This window comes from Asparagus officinalis, chromosome 7 (genome assembly GCF_001876935.1).
Source record: "Asparagus officinalis chromosome 7, Aspof.V1, whole genome shotgun sequence".
NCBI classification, from domain to species: Eukaryota; Viridiplantae; Streptophyta; class Magnoliopsida; order Asparagales; family Asparagaceae; genus Asparagus; species Asparagus officinalis.
The window spans coordinates 145,244,097-145,259,571 of NC_033800.1; positions in this window are offsets into that span (position 1 = coordinate 145,244,097).

The window sequence follows — 15,475 nt, forward strand, 5'->3', positions numbered from 1 at the left end:
GCCCTTATCTCAAACCTGTCAGCATAGGTGTCACTTCTCAACATTTTTTAATCTTTGACGATCATCATTATGTCTCCGTCCTCAACAGTCTTGAAGACTTGTCGGCTGCTGGCTCCCAATGCTGCCGAAGTGATCTCGTGCCACCTACAAACTAACACGTGTGGAGCAAATGATGACTAATTCTCCAACTCACTCCTCATCACCACCTCAATACCTTATTACTGCATACTCATGAAGTGACCAATCTGTCCTGTACATCCCTTATAAATACAGATGATATTCGTCATAACCATAGGTTTGCAATAAAAAAACCCCCAAAAAAGCACACAGTACACAAAAATAAGAACACATAGTTCTGTTACTTCACCCAAGCTCAAGTTCATCAACTGACTTGATCGTCAGAGGTGTTGGCCTTCTTGTTTTGATGATGTTTAACAAATAATTTACAACTAATATTGTTTGTCTAGTATTTGTGCTTTCTTATTTATTGTAGACAAACAACATGTTGGAGGATGGATGGAATCGAGCATTCACGATCATATCAAATGGAGGTTGGCGGAATTGTGGAGTGAAGCTTATGAAATTCAAGTTCAAGATCCAAGTTCAGCTTCATCCGTATAGTGTACCAAGTCAAGCTTATTGAAGATCAAGATTGCTTGGGTATATTAGTTTAGATTTATATTATTTGTGTTCAATACTTTAAGCTCAATCATATACACACATACACGTATTTGGTTTTATATATATATAGTCATATATATAAATACAATTTTTTATTTTCTAGTTTAAATATGAAACAAATACATATTTATATATATACATGTTTGTTTTCATATGGTTAAGTTGTTTTGATTTAGTTATGTAGATATGAAACAATATATATCTTCATATACACTTTTATTTGTTTTATATTCTATTGTATTTAGAAAATATTATGTTTATAGATTGAAGACTTGTTCACACTATTTTCATATCTCGTATAATGTCTACAAATCCATTCTAAAGTGTTTCCAAGTTGTTTGAACTCGTTTTTGGAAAAATCAAGTTTTTTGTTCATGTACGTGCATGTGTTCGTGCATGTGTTCGTGCATGTTTTTACAAAACAGATACGTTTTCACAATTGGGAAATGAGATTTAAAAAATTTCTTCGTACACATATTTATTATCATATATACAAACATTTCCCTAAGTTTTACTAATTTTGGAGTTGTTTTGTTATTTTTAATTGAATTTACAGAACCGAGTTTTCAGCAGTTTTTTAGAAACTGTTTATCTGTGTTCAAACATTTATTTCTCTCAACTGGGAAGTGATTTTTCAGAAATTCTTTCTCTAACATGTTCATCTACATGTCTAGAACCTTCCCTCAAAATTTCATGATTTATGGAGTTGATTTACTATTTTTAATTGATTTTACAAAACTAGAGACGCGGAAAAATCAGATCTGCCAGGCTGCTACAGTACCCACGGTCGACCGCTACAGTCGGCCGTGAAAGTTACTGTAGCATAACGGCTATATTTTCCTGGTTCCGATTTTTTGGGGATTTGCATTGTTTTTTGGGCTTTTCTTTGACTTTGGGTTGTTGTCTTGAGTTCTTATAATTACTCATCATCCCTCAACACTTATAAAAAAATCCAAGAAATGTTTTAAAGAGTTTTAAAAGAGTTTAAGTTTGTTTAAGCTTGTTTAAGGGTTTGGTTTATGAAGAAAGTTTTACAAGAGCTTAAGAAGATTATCAATTGTATTTTGGGCATTCAATCCATCTCTCTCTCTTGTCATCTAGAGAAGTTTTCCTTAACTCAACTCTAGCTTTTATTTATAATTATTTGTTGATCATCATTTCTATTAAGCTAGAATTATATTGAGTTTAGTTTTGATTTATATCTCATTGTTACACCCACCCACATTGAGCTTATTGTATTTTCATATATAGTATAGTTAGGTTGGTGAGAGTTATAACATTTAAGTGTGAGCTTTCATTGTGTTCTCATTTGTTGTTGAGAACAAATCATTGTATTTACCTTTATTTGTGAGTATCACTTGTAATACACTTGTACACCGAGAGGAATGTGAGGCGAGAGACGGGGTCGAATCCAATAGGAGTGACGTCGGTTGACGAACCTAGGGAGAGGTTGCATCCGAGCACTTAAGGAGGAGGACACGGGCTAGGTTCCTACACTTAGTGTGTAAAGTGTGATTGCATAGTGTTGGTTGTGTGAGAGTTTTCGGTAAACTAGAAAACCGAGTGTGGGGTGTAAACGTTATTCGGGTGAACGTAGAAAACCCGGTTGTGATAGTGGTTTTCTCCCCGGGAGTGGGGAGCGGAGACGTAGGACGGAAGGTCCGAACTTCGTGATCATTTGATTGTGTTTGAGTGTGCTTTGACGTTTATTCTTATTTGTGCTCATTGCTCATTTCGCCATTGTCTTATTATTTTATATCATCCACTATCTTGTTTCATTTTGTTTACCCTTGTGTTAGTTTCATATCCTTGCATATATATCTCATAGTATATCTCTTTGCTAGGATATATTTCATTGTTCATATTGCTTATCCTAGTTCACATATCATGTTGTATTTCATACTTGCTAGGATAACTTGTTAATTAATTTTAATTGGTATAAAATCGGATTAGATTAGCATAAGACCCTAATCACCCCCCTCTAGGGTCCAACAAGAGGTACCACGGGGGAACCAATCACCGCCCTCTTACGACTCTTTGTGTGCAGATTGCTCAATCATCCTAAGTCCAGAATCAGACATAAAGTCCAAGAAGAAAGCGGCCTCTTGCAAACTCCGTGACTTTATTTGACTGTGTGATATTTAACATCAACATCAAACAATTATGAATTTTATCCACTATTAAAATTATCTTGCTTTATAGTGTGTGGAATTATGAATTTTAAACTTCACGAAATTATTTTTTAATGGGTAGAAATAACTAAAAATAGCAAAAATCATAGGTTAGACCTCATGAAAACGTGAGTTTCGGCCTAAACAAATTTTTTTTGCGATGGGTAGAAACAAATAAGATTGGCTTAAAATCGTGAGTTATAGCTCATGAAATCATAAATTTTGAACGTGTAATTATTTGTCCATGGTCAGAAATGACTAAATCTGCCCAAAAATAGTGGTTTATACCTCATTATAAATTAATTTAATTTGGGACTTCAAGAAATTAATTGTTGACGGGTAGAAATAAGTAAAAATGGCCAAATATCATGGGCTATAGCTCTTTAGATAGTGAATTTTATCCTTCGCAAAATTAGTTACCAATTGTCAAAAATGACTAAAAATGTCCAAAAACTTTGCGTTATAGTTGATAAAATGTAAATTTTGGCCTCTGAGAAAATATTTGCCAATAGTTAGAAACAATTAAAAATGGTTAAAATCATGGTTTATTACTCATGATAGTGGAAATTTTGGCCTCCGCAAAATTATTTGCAGATGGTCAAAGACAACTAAAAATGGCTAGAAATTGTGAGTTATAGTTCACAAAATCATGAATTTTAGCCCCTACAAAATTTTTTACCAGTGGTCTGAAATGCCTTAAAATGGCTAAAATTATTTGCTTATGAAATAGATTTGGGTATCTAAGAAATTATTTGCCAATGGCCAGAAACGACTAAAATGGCCAAATATTATGGGCTATAGCTCATGAAATTATAAATTTCAATCTCCATAAAATTATTAGTCGATGATAAAAAAACTAGATATGGCAAAAAATTATGGGTTATATAGTTCATGAAAATGCATTTTTTTGCCACAGTTGAAATTAGTTGATCATGGTCATAAATGATTAAGAATGGCTAAAAATCTTGGGTTATGGCTTATGAAATCATACATTTTGACCTCCATGAAACTATTTGCAGATTGTCAAAAATGACTAAAAATTATTAAAATCTTGGATTATAACTCATGAAATCATGAATTTTAGACTTCATGAAATTGTTTGCTGATGGTTAGAAGCAAATAAAAATAGCCAAAAATAATAGATAATATAGTTAATCAAATCGTAAATTTTGTCATTTACAAAATATTTTTGCTAATTGGTAGAAACAAAAAAAACCTAAAATCATGGGTTATATCACAAGATATCATGAATTTTTGTATTCCATGAAATTTTTTACCGATTGGTAGAAGCAACTAAAAATAGCCAAAAATCATGAGTAATGTTGCAATCCAGGAAATTATTTGTCGTTGGCTAGAAATGGGGCCAAAATTCTTGAAAAATTTTGGCCTCCATGAAATTAATTACTTATGGGTAGAAACAAGTAAGTATTATGACAAAAAAAACATGGGCTACAGCTCATCAAATCGTGAATTTTCTTAAGAAACGACTAAAAATAGCCAAAAATCTTGAGTAATAGCTCATGAAATCATGAATTTTGGCCTCCGTGAAATTATTTGCCGATTATGAGAAATGACTAGAAATTGTCAAATATCTTGGGTTATAGCTCATGAAATTATGAATTTTGAGCTCCACAAAATTATTTGTCGATGAGTAGAAACATCTAAAAATAGCCAAAAGTTATAGAAGTCGTGAATTTTGACATCCATAATTTTTTGGGCCGATGGGTAGAAATGAACAAAAAAAAGCCAAAAATCATGGGTTATAGCTCATAAAATCTAGAATTTTAACTTCCGCATAATAATTTGCTGATGGGTAGAAACAACCAAAAACGGCCAAAAATCATGTGTTGAAGCTCATGAAGTCGTGAATTTTGGCCTATGTGAAATACTTTGTTGAGGGTTAGAAATGACTAAAAATAACAAAAAGTTATGGGTTATAGTTCATGAAATAGTGAATATGGCTCAGCAAAATTATTTGTCAATAGGTAGAAACAACTAAAGATAGAAAAAAATAGTGGGTTATAGCACATTAAATTGTGAATTTGTATTCCACGAAATAATTTTCTATTGGGTAGAAGCGTCTAAAAATGGCCAAAACTCATGTATAGGAACAAACAAGAATGGCCTAAAATCATGTGTTGTAGCTCATGAAATCATGAATTTTGGACACCGTGAATTATTTGTCGATGATTAGAAATGCTTAAAACTGGCTAAAATTCATGAGTTATAGCTCATGAAATTTTGAATTTTGGCGTCCATGAAACTATTCACCATTTGTCAAAAACAACTAAAAATTCACGATTTCTCCAAAGATATAGTTGATTTGTCACGTTCTGCTGACTAAATCTTATCTTATTTACCAAATGCCCAAAAGATTTACTTCATAAATTTCTTACCAAATATAAATTTTAAATCATAAGAATTTTTATATTGAAGCAAGTCTAAAATAATTCCATTCAATTCGCAGACTAGTTTGCTCAAGTGAATTAGCATCAATATGGATTTCATTTAAAACATTCTACCCTTGATATGCAAGTTAAAATACAATCCTATAGATAGACACCCATACACTCTCCTTCAAGCATCATCCATCTCTTCTTCTTTGCAATTTCAATGGAATTAAAGAATTTGAAAGCACAACTAGCAGAACTTGTAAAGTCCATGATGGAGGAGGTGAGATCTCTCAAGCTAATCCCCATATCAATCACTTTTTCCCTTTTTTTTTTAATTAATAGCAATTTATCAAGCATTATGTGCTTGTGCTTTCTCTTGTTGCAGAATTTGTTATATGAATCCTTCAATGAGATTGAGATCTAGCAAACCCCTGCTAAATTTAATTTCATTGATCAAATGGTGACAAAGGCTTTTGATGAGAGCATTGAAGTTATTGCTCGACTTGCTAAGTTGTTGTATGATGAAGATGAGAGTATTGACTAACACAATACATCATATATATGAATCATAAACCATATAATTTTTTTTTACTGAATTGTAAACTCATCATGCACTGAAAATGATGTGCTCCACTATGTGGAGATGGATGAACTTGCTTTAAAGATGCACTGCTGTATGAGCACCTATTTACTTCCCCTTCCTAATTTGCTAGTTTATCCATTCTACAATTTAGATGCATACAGAGACTATGCTATGACTAGTTTGCTATAGCTCTTATGAGTTATCGCTAACGTAAGAAACAATAAGAATATCACAAGTTAGCTTCAAATTTGAATTAAAGCTACAGAATTGGTTAAAAATAACACATGCGCTAGGTTGTACTTTTGCACATTGCACTATAGATATCTCCACTCACACTAAGAAATATTATTGAGGAAAATATTGGAATTAGATGTCAAAATATATTTCTTCCAAAGAGCATTTGAGAACTTCAAAAACTTCAAGAAGTGTTTATTACTTTGACTTGTATATTATTTTATTTGATTCAAAAAAACAGTATGCACTGAAGACTTAAAGAGTAAGAAGAATATTCATTCTCTCTTGAAATTGCATGTCAATTAAGACGTTTTCTTGATTATTTGATGGCATTGTTGCTGAGAAGCTGGCATGTGCTGCCATTAAACTCTATCATTATCTTGGCTCAAAAACAAGGGCAGGTAAACCAAAGAAATACTCTCTCTTAATCTCTAGTGAGAGATGTAATTGGTTTAACTAAATAAGTAACGCATTGTTATCACACAAAAAAAAGATTAATAACATTTTGCTACCTACGTGAGTAATTACAAAGGGGACTCTGGAGTCTGTCTCTCTACACAAGTAATACTGAGATCGCTAATTGTAATCATACTGAAAACCCTAGAATCTGTCAGCAAGTTAACGTTCTTTGCTGTTTGCTGTTGTTGGAGTTCTTGGTGGATATCACTTAGCTCTAGGGTTAGGCATAGGGTTTTGGTTAGAGTTAGGATTGGGGTTAAAATTAGAGTTATAACAGAAATTAATCACTAAAGTTTCTTTTTATAACCCTATCCCTAACTAGAACATTCAGTAATTTTTGTTGTAACCCTAACTATAACCCTAATCCTAGCCGCAACTCTGATCCTAATCCTAACTCACATCAACGAAAGAAACATCATTGACTCACCATCCGATTTCAAGATCACTCGTGCAAATTAAATTAGTAATCTCAAGGTTACCCACGTAAATACACAGACTCCAAGGTTACCTGTGTAATTACACCATGCTTCACATTACCAGATTGTAACTAATCCAAAAAAAATGGGAAAACATCACAATCATAAAATAGTTCCTCCATTAATCTTAATCCTTATAGTTGAATAAAAGGATCTAATGCTGACAGGTGTGTGAAGGAATTTTGTTGAGCTTATAGAGCTTTATATCCATCTTCAGAGCAAGCTTGAAATTATTGTCCAGGTACTAATATAATAAATCTCTATTAATGGATGTCTATAGATTAAAAAATCATAACAGATTTGTTTTCATGAACTTAATACAGCTGATAGACTAAATCATGACTGCTGAAGCTGATGAGAAAAAATGATGACTGGAAGATCCTATCAATCATTTAACTAATGACAATACTTGAATGGTATTTATCTACTTGTAGGAAGGATAATTTCAGTCCATTTTCATATTAAGACAACTTGATCTTGCCTCTTATGGAAAAATTACAGTATATTATATACTTATATAGCTATGAACAATCACAAACATCGAATTTTCATGGTTCGTCAAGTTTGCATTCATCCAGAGCGAGATGGAAGGATTTCTTGATTAAGTATTGTGCACATGTTGATCTTATTAATATAATTTAAAGCTTCAGAAAACTTTCTGTCAATCAGCAATATATTGGTTGCATTGCCTAATTATGATGTAGAGCAAATCCCCTCCACTGAACAATCTCAAATTTCTCAGTGATAACTTTCGTTTCATATCTACATCTACCATGTACAAATTCTAACAATAATGTAGAAATCACCTCTTTTGAACAATCTCAAACTTTTCATTGATATTGCTCAGTTTCATATTCCGCTTCTAGTATGTACATCTTCTAACCACGTTGTGCAAACACCTCCATTGAACATGTACATCTTGTAATTATGTTGTATAAATCACCTCCATTCAACAATGTCAAACTTCTCCATGTTATTACTCATTGCATATTCTACTTCAAACATAATAACAAGTATAAATCCTAACCATATTGCACAAATCATCTGAACTATCTCAAACTTCTGGTGATATTACATGTTCAATATTCTGCTTCTAACATATATAAATTCTAACCATACTGTACAAATAACCTCCATTAAACAATCTCAAACTTCTCAGTAATATTACTCATTTCATATTCCACTTCTAAGAATCCAACATTTACCAATTTTCTTGTCATCCTTAAGAACATTTCCATTTCACATAGTCTCATGTATGAACATGTTCTTAATTGCCAACAGCTGCTTCTCATACTTTAACATTTTCATTTCACATAGCCTCATAGTTGAACTAACAATCCCAATCCAAACCTAGAAAATTTTCCAAAATGGGAAAGTCCAAAAATTTATCTTGTGAGGTTGTAATTTCCGTATCACAAGAACATAATACTGAAATTGGATCCAGAAAAACCTGATTCCTAAAGCAACAATCAACAACCCGTTGTGTTATTAGATTCACCCCTTTACATATTGTGAGCTTAATTGTCCAACATAAGTTACGATTTTGAAATGAACTGTATATTTCCAAAATGAACAAAATGCAAGAAAAAATACAAATCCAAACAGTATATTATATAGCACAAACTCTCAATTAAATTATGAATTACAAGCGCACGGTAGTCAATGTTAAAATGATAAAAAGAAATTTTAATTGTAACTTACATTTTTTTCCTGATGTCACCCTCCTCAATTAAATTACAATAATAGTACAAGTCAAAAAAAATTCTCACCTTTCCTTAATCGCCCTCCAAAGATACCTCCCACTCGCCATATCCACAAAACCCCAGAACCCATCTCCAATCACCTACAAATTTCACCAAATAACCATTCAAAATTTCTACAGATTTCAAATAGAGAAGCCCCAATTTGGAATTTCAAAAGAACCGTGACAAAGAACCAACCTTTTTGGCATCAAAATCGCGCCTTTTCCCCAAATCTCCTCTAGGGTTTCGCGTCGCTGCTGAATCGTCGTCAGAGATCGAGGGAGGAGATGATCGTACTGTTTTCCAAGCGAAGTATCCGGCGAGCGTCGCCGAGATGAAGATGAGGATGAGGCGCAAAGGGCACATGGCCGACGAAGTTTTGATCGATTGATTTAATGGGGGTTGAGGGTGATGGTACGATCACCGCCCTGATGAAAATTTTCCCCCAATTCAATGAGGGGTTTTTCAGTTAATTTTTTATGATTGTCGTCGTTATTCTAATTTCATGAGCTTTTGGCGTCGGTCAATTTGGGGCCGGCTCTTGGACAGCTGGACTCTATTTAGCTGAAGGTTTTTTTCGCCAATCAGTCCCCTGCATCTTTCATCTTCTGGATTAGGCCCTCAAATCAATGAATTTGCAACTCGGTCCCTGATATGTTAAGTTATTTTGAAATTAGTCCCTCAATTCATTTGAAATTGCTATTAGTTCCCTAAATCTTAAGTTATTTGAAATTAGTCCCTATTCAAGAGCAAAAGTAGTAAACAAGGGGATTAATTTGTAAACTTTATTGCTTTGTTTGGGAGTTTACTAAGAGAAGGGACAGAAAGTTAAATAATAAAAAGGAAAGGTAGGGAATGGAAGTGAAAAGATAAAATGTTATTTGAAAGTTTACTAAGGGGAACAGAAGTAAAGTTGTTCCATCTTGTTTGGGAGTTCTAATAAAAAGGATGGAAGTGAAGTGAATGTGTATAAAATTACATAAATACCCTTAGATATTAGATGGGAGTATATCTTAGCCATTGATTTTAATGTCATAAGGGTATAATTGTCTTACCACATTGTAGAATTTTACATTAGTTTACATTCCATCTTCTACCCCTCAAATTGGAGGGGAGGAAAATGGAAGGAAATTTAACCTTCCATCCATCCTCTAACCCATCAAAAAACTCCCAAACAATGTGAAATTGAAATTTCACTTTAACTTCCATCCATTAACCTCCATCCAAACAAGATGTATAAGAATTTGGCGATCCAGTAACACTTTCAACGATTTTGAGTTACTAATTTGTGTCTTTTACCTGTTTTCGTTGTTGGTTTGAGGGACTATTTTCAAATTAACTTAAATTTGGGGGATATAATAGCAACTTCAATGGTTCAAGGACTCATTCAAAATAACTCAATATTTTGAGTAAGGTTGGGTGTGGGGGCTGACTCGGCCCAGCCCGCCATGGGTCACGGTCCGACCCGGCTCATTATATACCCGGGTTACGAGCCAGGTTAGGTCCGGCCCAAACCTGGAGTTAAAGAATTAAGCTCGTCCCACGCTAGCCTAGCTCACGCCCGACCCAGTCCGGGCTGACCCACCTTAACGCATAATATATATTTTTTAGTTAGGCTAGTTGTTCTTTTAGCCCTTTGGGTCTATAGCTAGCTGTCAACAAAGTCAAAAGACGGTAGGTCTTTAGTTCGTAGGCCTTTTGGCCTACTAATAAACAAAACAACGACCTTCAAGCTCGTTGTTGTCAACTTAAAGGATTAAAAAGTTTCATACATTTTTAAAAATAGTGTAATACAAATTTAAATTACTAGAAAAACAAAAAAAATGATTTTTAATTATAAATATAAGTTTAATATAATTAAAAAGGTAAAAAATAGAAGAAAAAAGATGGACAAAAAAGCAATGGGTCGTCCACGACCAACAGCCTGTGGGCCGAGTCAGACCCAACTCGCACCTAGGACGGTCATGAGCAAGGGTAGGTTTTAGTCCCAGACCAGGAATCAAATAAATAGGCCCAACCCACTTTGACCCGACAATGTTCGGGTCAGGCCCAACTCAGCCTTGAACTTGACGGGCTGAGTCATGGGCCTAAACCGACCCAGTCCACGCCCACCCCTAGATTTGAGGAACGTAATAGTAATTCCATGAGCTGAGGGACTAATTTTATAATATGAAAGATGTAAGCGACTCATATCATAAATATCCTTTATTTAGAAAATATGAAAGTGAAAAAACGTAATATTTTTTATACTCACAACCATAAAATTTGTATGTCCAAGGGACATGAAAACTACACGTGACAAACTTCTATACATAAAAGATTGTATGGTAATTACATAGTAGTTTTGTTTGTAGGAAAAATTGCTTCAAGGCCTCAAAATTAAATTGCTGATGTGTCCCAGCCCCTTGAACTTTTTTCAATGTGCTTTTTCCCCAAAATTAAAAAATCCATGTGAATCAGCCCTCTTTACAATTTCCAAGACAAAAAATTCCTAAACTACCCTCTTCTTCTTCTCCAGATCATTTCTAGATCTACTCCTCTTCCTACAAACCCATCTTCTCTTCCACCCTCTCTCTAACCTCACTCGAAACCTCCAACACCGCCGCTACCTCCGTCACCCCTGTCTCTACCTCGCCAGGGGGTTCTGCAAGAACGGCAACAGGTGCAGGTTCCTCCACGACCTCAACGAGGACAAGCTCACCGCCGCCATGGCCTCGCCGCCGTCGACGCCGTCAGGTTTCCGTACCCCCTCGGACAGCTTGCTGATGTCCCCGTTGTCGCCCATGAACCAGAGGTAGGTGAACGGGTCAATCGATGATGACCGGAGTGAGTTTGATGTTGTTTGTTGTCATGTAAGCTTCAGTTGAACTGGGAAGGAGTTTGATGTTGTTCTCTGTGTAGTTTGATTGTTATTGATATTGCAAATTATATGGTAGGATTTTGAGAATGCATTGTGGTCATTGTTGGTTTGATAACATTTTTCTTGCTGATAACACTTTCAGAGAAGATGATGTCTCCAATTATTTTAGGTTACAGGAAATTTTCTTTTTGAACTTGTTGATGGTTTGACAATTATTGTTTGGGGTTAAAACTGATTTGGGTTCGTGTTATTTTCTATAGTATTTATGGGCCAGTTCAAGATGTGAGGATCCCCTAATCTCAACATGTTATGTTGGGGCTTGGATGTATATCAAAATCAAGAAAGAAGTAATAAACTCAGGGTGTGGTATGTATAGATGTTATACAAATTTGTGATGGTGATTTCTTATGTCTGCTGTTGTTTGTTGTTATGTAAGCTCCAGTTGAACTGAGAAGGAGTTTGGTGTTGTTCTCTGTGCAGTTAACTATTGTGGTTAGCATGTTAACTCTTGTGGATATCATGTTAACTCTTGTGGATAACATGTTAACTTTTATTGGATAACATGTTAACTGCTGTGGTTATATGATAACTCTTGTGGCTAACATGTTTACACTATTAGTGGATAACATGTTAACTCTTGTGGCAAACTATGGTTATACCCCCCCTATATGAAGCTTGAACACAAGAGTTATATTGTACAATTTACGGCATTAAGTTAACATGGCTAGCGTATTATAGTTAAGCATATTAAATGCAGAACTATATTAACATGTATAGTGACACGAAATAAACGTTAACGGAATAATAGATTAAGCAAATAACAATTAACGATAATGGATTATAGCTAATAAAGTTTAATGAATTAATTATCAAATTTACCAATTAAAAGTTACTAAAATCACAATTAACTTTAATTGGTAATTGATCCATTATATATTAACATGTTATTCATAATATTTTACATGTTATCCACAATGAGTTAGCATGTTTATCCACACATAGTTTAACATGTCAAACACAAGAGTTAACATGCTAAACTCTAGTGTGTTTAACATTGTTAACATTTTAACGCACAACAACTCTTGTGTGCAAAGTTCATTATAGTTAATATAGTTTAACGTGAAATAACTATTGTGTTCAATTTCATATAGTTAATATTTTTAACCATAATATTTACACACAATAACTCTTGCTGTTTAACATGGTTACATTTAACCACAATAACTCTTGTGTTCAAGTTCATATAGTTAATATAGTTAACAATGAAATAATCTCTTGTGTTCAAGTCATCATATTAATATTTTAACCACCAATATTAGGCCATGTTAACTCTTATGGATAACATGTTAACTCTTGCTGGATAACATGTGTACTCTTGTGGATAGCTCCTTGTGGATACATGTTAACTCTTGTGGATAAACTATGCTAAAATATTATGAATTAACATGTTAATTGGATAATGCGAATAAATTTACCACATTAAAAGTTAGATTGTGCATTTTATTAACTTTAATGTAAATTGATACATTATATTCAGTGAGTAAACTTTTAAACTATAATCCATAATCCGTTAATTTTATTTGTAATTCTATTATCCGCTTAACTGTTATTTCGTGTCATATACATGATTAATATAGTCTTCATTTACATGTTAAACTATAATACCAAGCATGTTAACCTTAATTGTAAATTCGCGAAATATAACTCTTATGTTCAAGTTTCATATATATAGTTAACATGTTTGCCACGAAGAAGTTAACATGTTATCCACATAGTTAACATGCTTTAGCCATAAGAGTTAACATATAACCACAAGAGTTAAACATGTTATCCATAAAACGTTATACATGTTTATCCACAAGAGTTAACATGTTTGCCACAGAGAACAACCACAAGAGTTAACATGCTAACCACAACAGTTAACTGCACAGAGAACAACACCAAGAGTTAACATGTTTGCCACAGAGAACAACACCAAGAGTTAACATGCTAACCACAACAGTTAACTGCACAGAGAACAACACCAAGAGTTAACATGTTCAAGTTCATATAGTTAACATGTTTGCCACAAGAGTTAACATGTTATCCACAATAGTTAACATGTTAGCCACAAGAGTTAACATATAACCACAAGAGTTAACATGTTATCCATAAAAGTTAACATGTTATCCACAAGAGTTAACATGATATCCACAAGAGTTAACATGTTATCCATAGTTAACATGTTATCCACAAGAGTTAACATGTTAACTATAACAAGAGTTAATATATAGCCACAAGAGTTAACATGTTATCCACAAGAGTTAACATGTTATCCACAAGAGTTAACATGTTAAACACAAGAGTTAACATGCTAACCACAACAGTTAACTGCACAGAGAACAACATCAAACTCCTTCTCAGTTCAACTGGAGCTTACATAACAACAAACAACAGCAGACATAAGAAATCACCATCACAAATTTGTATAACATTTATACATACCACACCCTGAGTTTATTACTTCTTTCTTGATTTTGATATACATCCAAGCCCCAACATAACATGTTGAGATTAGGGGATCCTCACATCTTGAACTGGCCCATAAATACTATAGAAAATAACACGAACCCAAATCAGTTTTAACCCCAAACAACAATTGTCAAACCATCAAAAAGTTCAAAAAGAAAATTTCCCGTAACCTAAAATAATTGGAGACATCCTCTTCTCTGAAAGTGTTATCATCAGGAAAAATGTTATCAAACCAACAATGACCACAATGCATTCTCAAAATCCTACCATATAATTTGCAATATCAATAACAATCAAACTACACAGAGAACAACATCAAACTCCTTCCCAGTTCAACTGAAGCTTACATGACAACAAACAACATCAAACTCACTCCGGTCGATCATCGATTGACCCGTTCACCTACCTCTGGTTCATGGGCGACAACGAGGACATCAGGAAGCTGCCCGAGGGGGTACGGAAACCTGACGGCGTCGACGGCGGCGAGGCCATGGCGGCGGTGAGCTTGTCCTCGTTGAGGTCGTGGAGGAACCTGCACTTGTTGCCGTTCTTGCAGAACCCTCTGGCGAGGTAGAGACAGGGGTGACGGAGGTAGCGGCGGTGTTGGAGGTTTCGGGTGAGGTTAGAGAGAGGGTGGAAGAGAAGATTGGTTTGTAGGAAGAGGAGTAGATCTAGAAATGATCTGGAGAAGAAGAAGAGGGTAGTTTAGGAATTTTTTGTCTTGGAAATTGTAAAGAGGGCTGATTCACATGGATTTTTCAATTTTGGGGAAAAAGCACATTGAAAAAAGTTCAAGGGGCTGGGACACATCAGCAATTTAATTTTGGGGCCTTGAAGCAATTTTTCCTTGTTTGTAAGTTGAAATGTGAAAACTTGAAGAATTTTTTAAATAATTTTATGACAAAAGGAGAGTTTTATTGTCCTCTATTAATCTCATGCATCGTGGGAATCTCATACTTCCGACACTCATTCCTTACCTTGTTCCCCATAAATTATAATTACTGGGATTATTATATCCACTACATTAAGGGGGGTTTGGTTACACAATTTTATAGAAAAATACCTCTTATTATAGTGTACCTCACACAACAATATGCCATTTCAGAAAAATAGGCTAAATACCTAACCCCCCCCCCCCACCCCCACCCAACTTTGAGACGACTTATCCAGTGATAAGCCGCTTTTAACTTTCAAAATATTAAAATACCCCATCTAAATTTAGGGATTGTTAGAAAACTATCTTTAACTTTGGAATGTTATCAGAAAACCCCCTAGTTTTAAAGGGGGTTTTTCTGATAAAATCTAAAAGTTAAAGAGGATTTTGTGATAACCCTATACTTAAGGAGGGTTTTCTGATATTTTGAA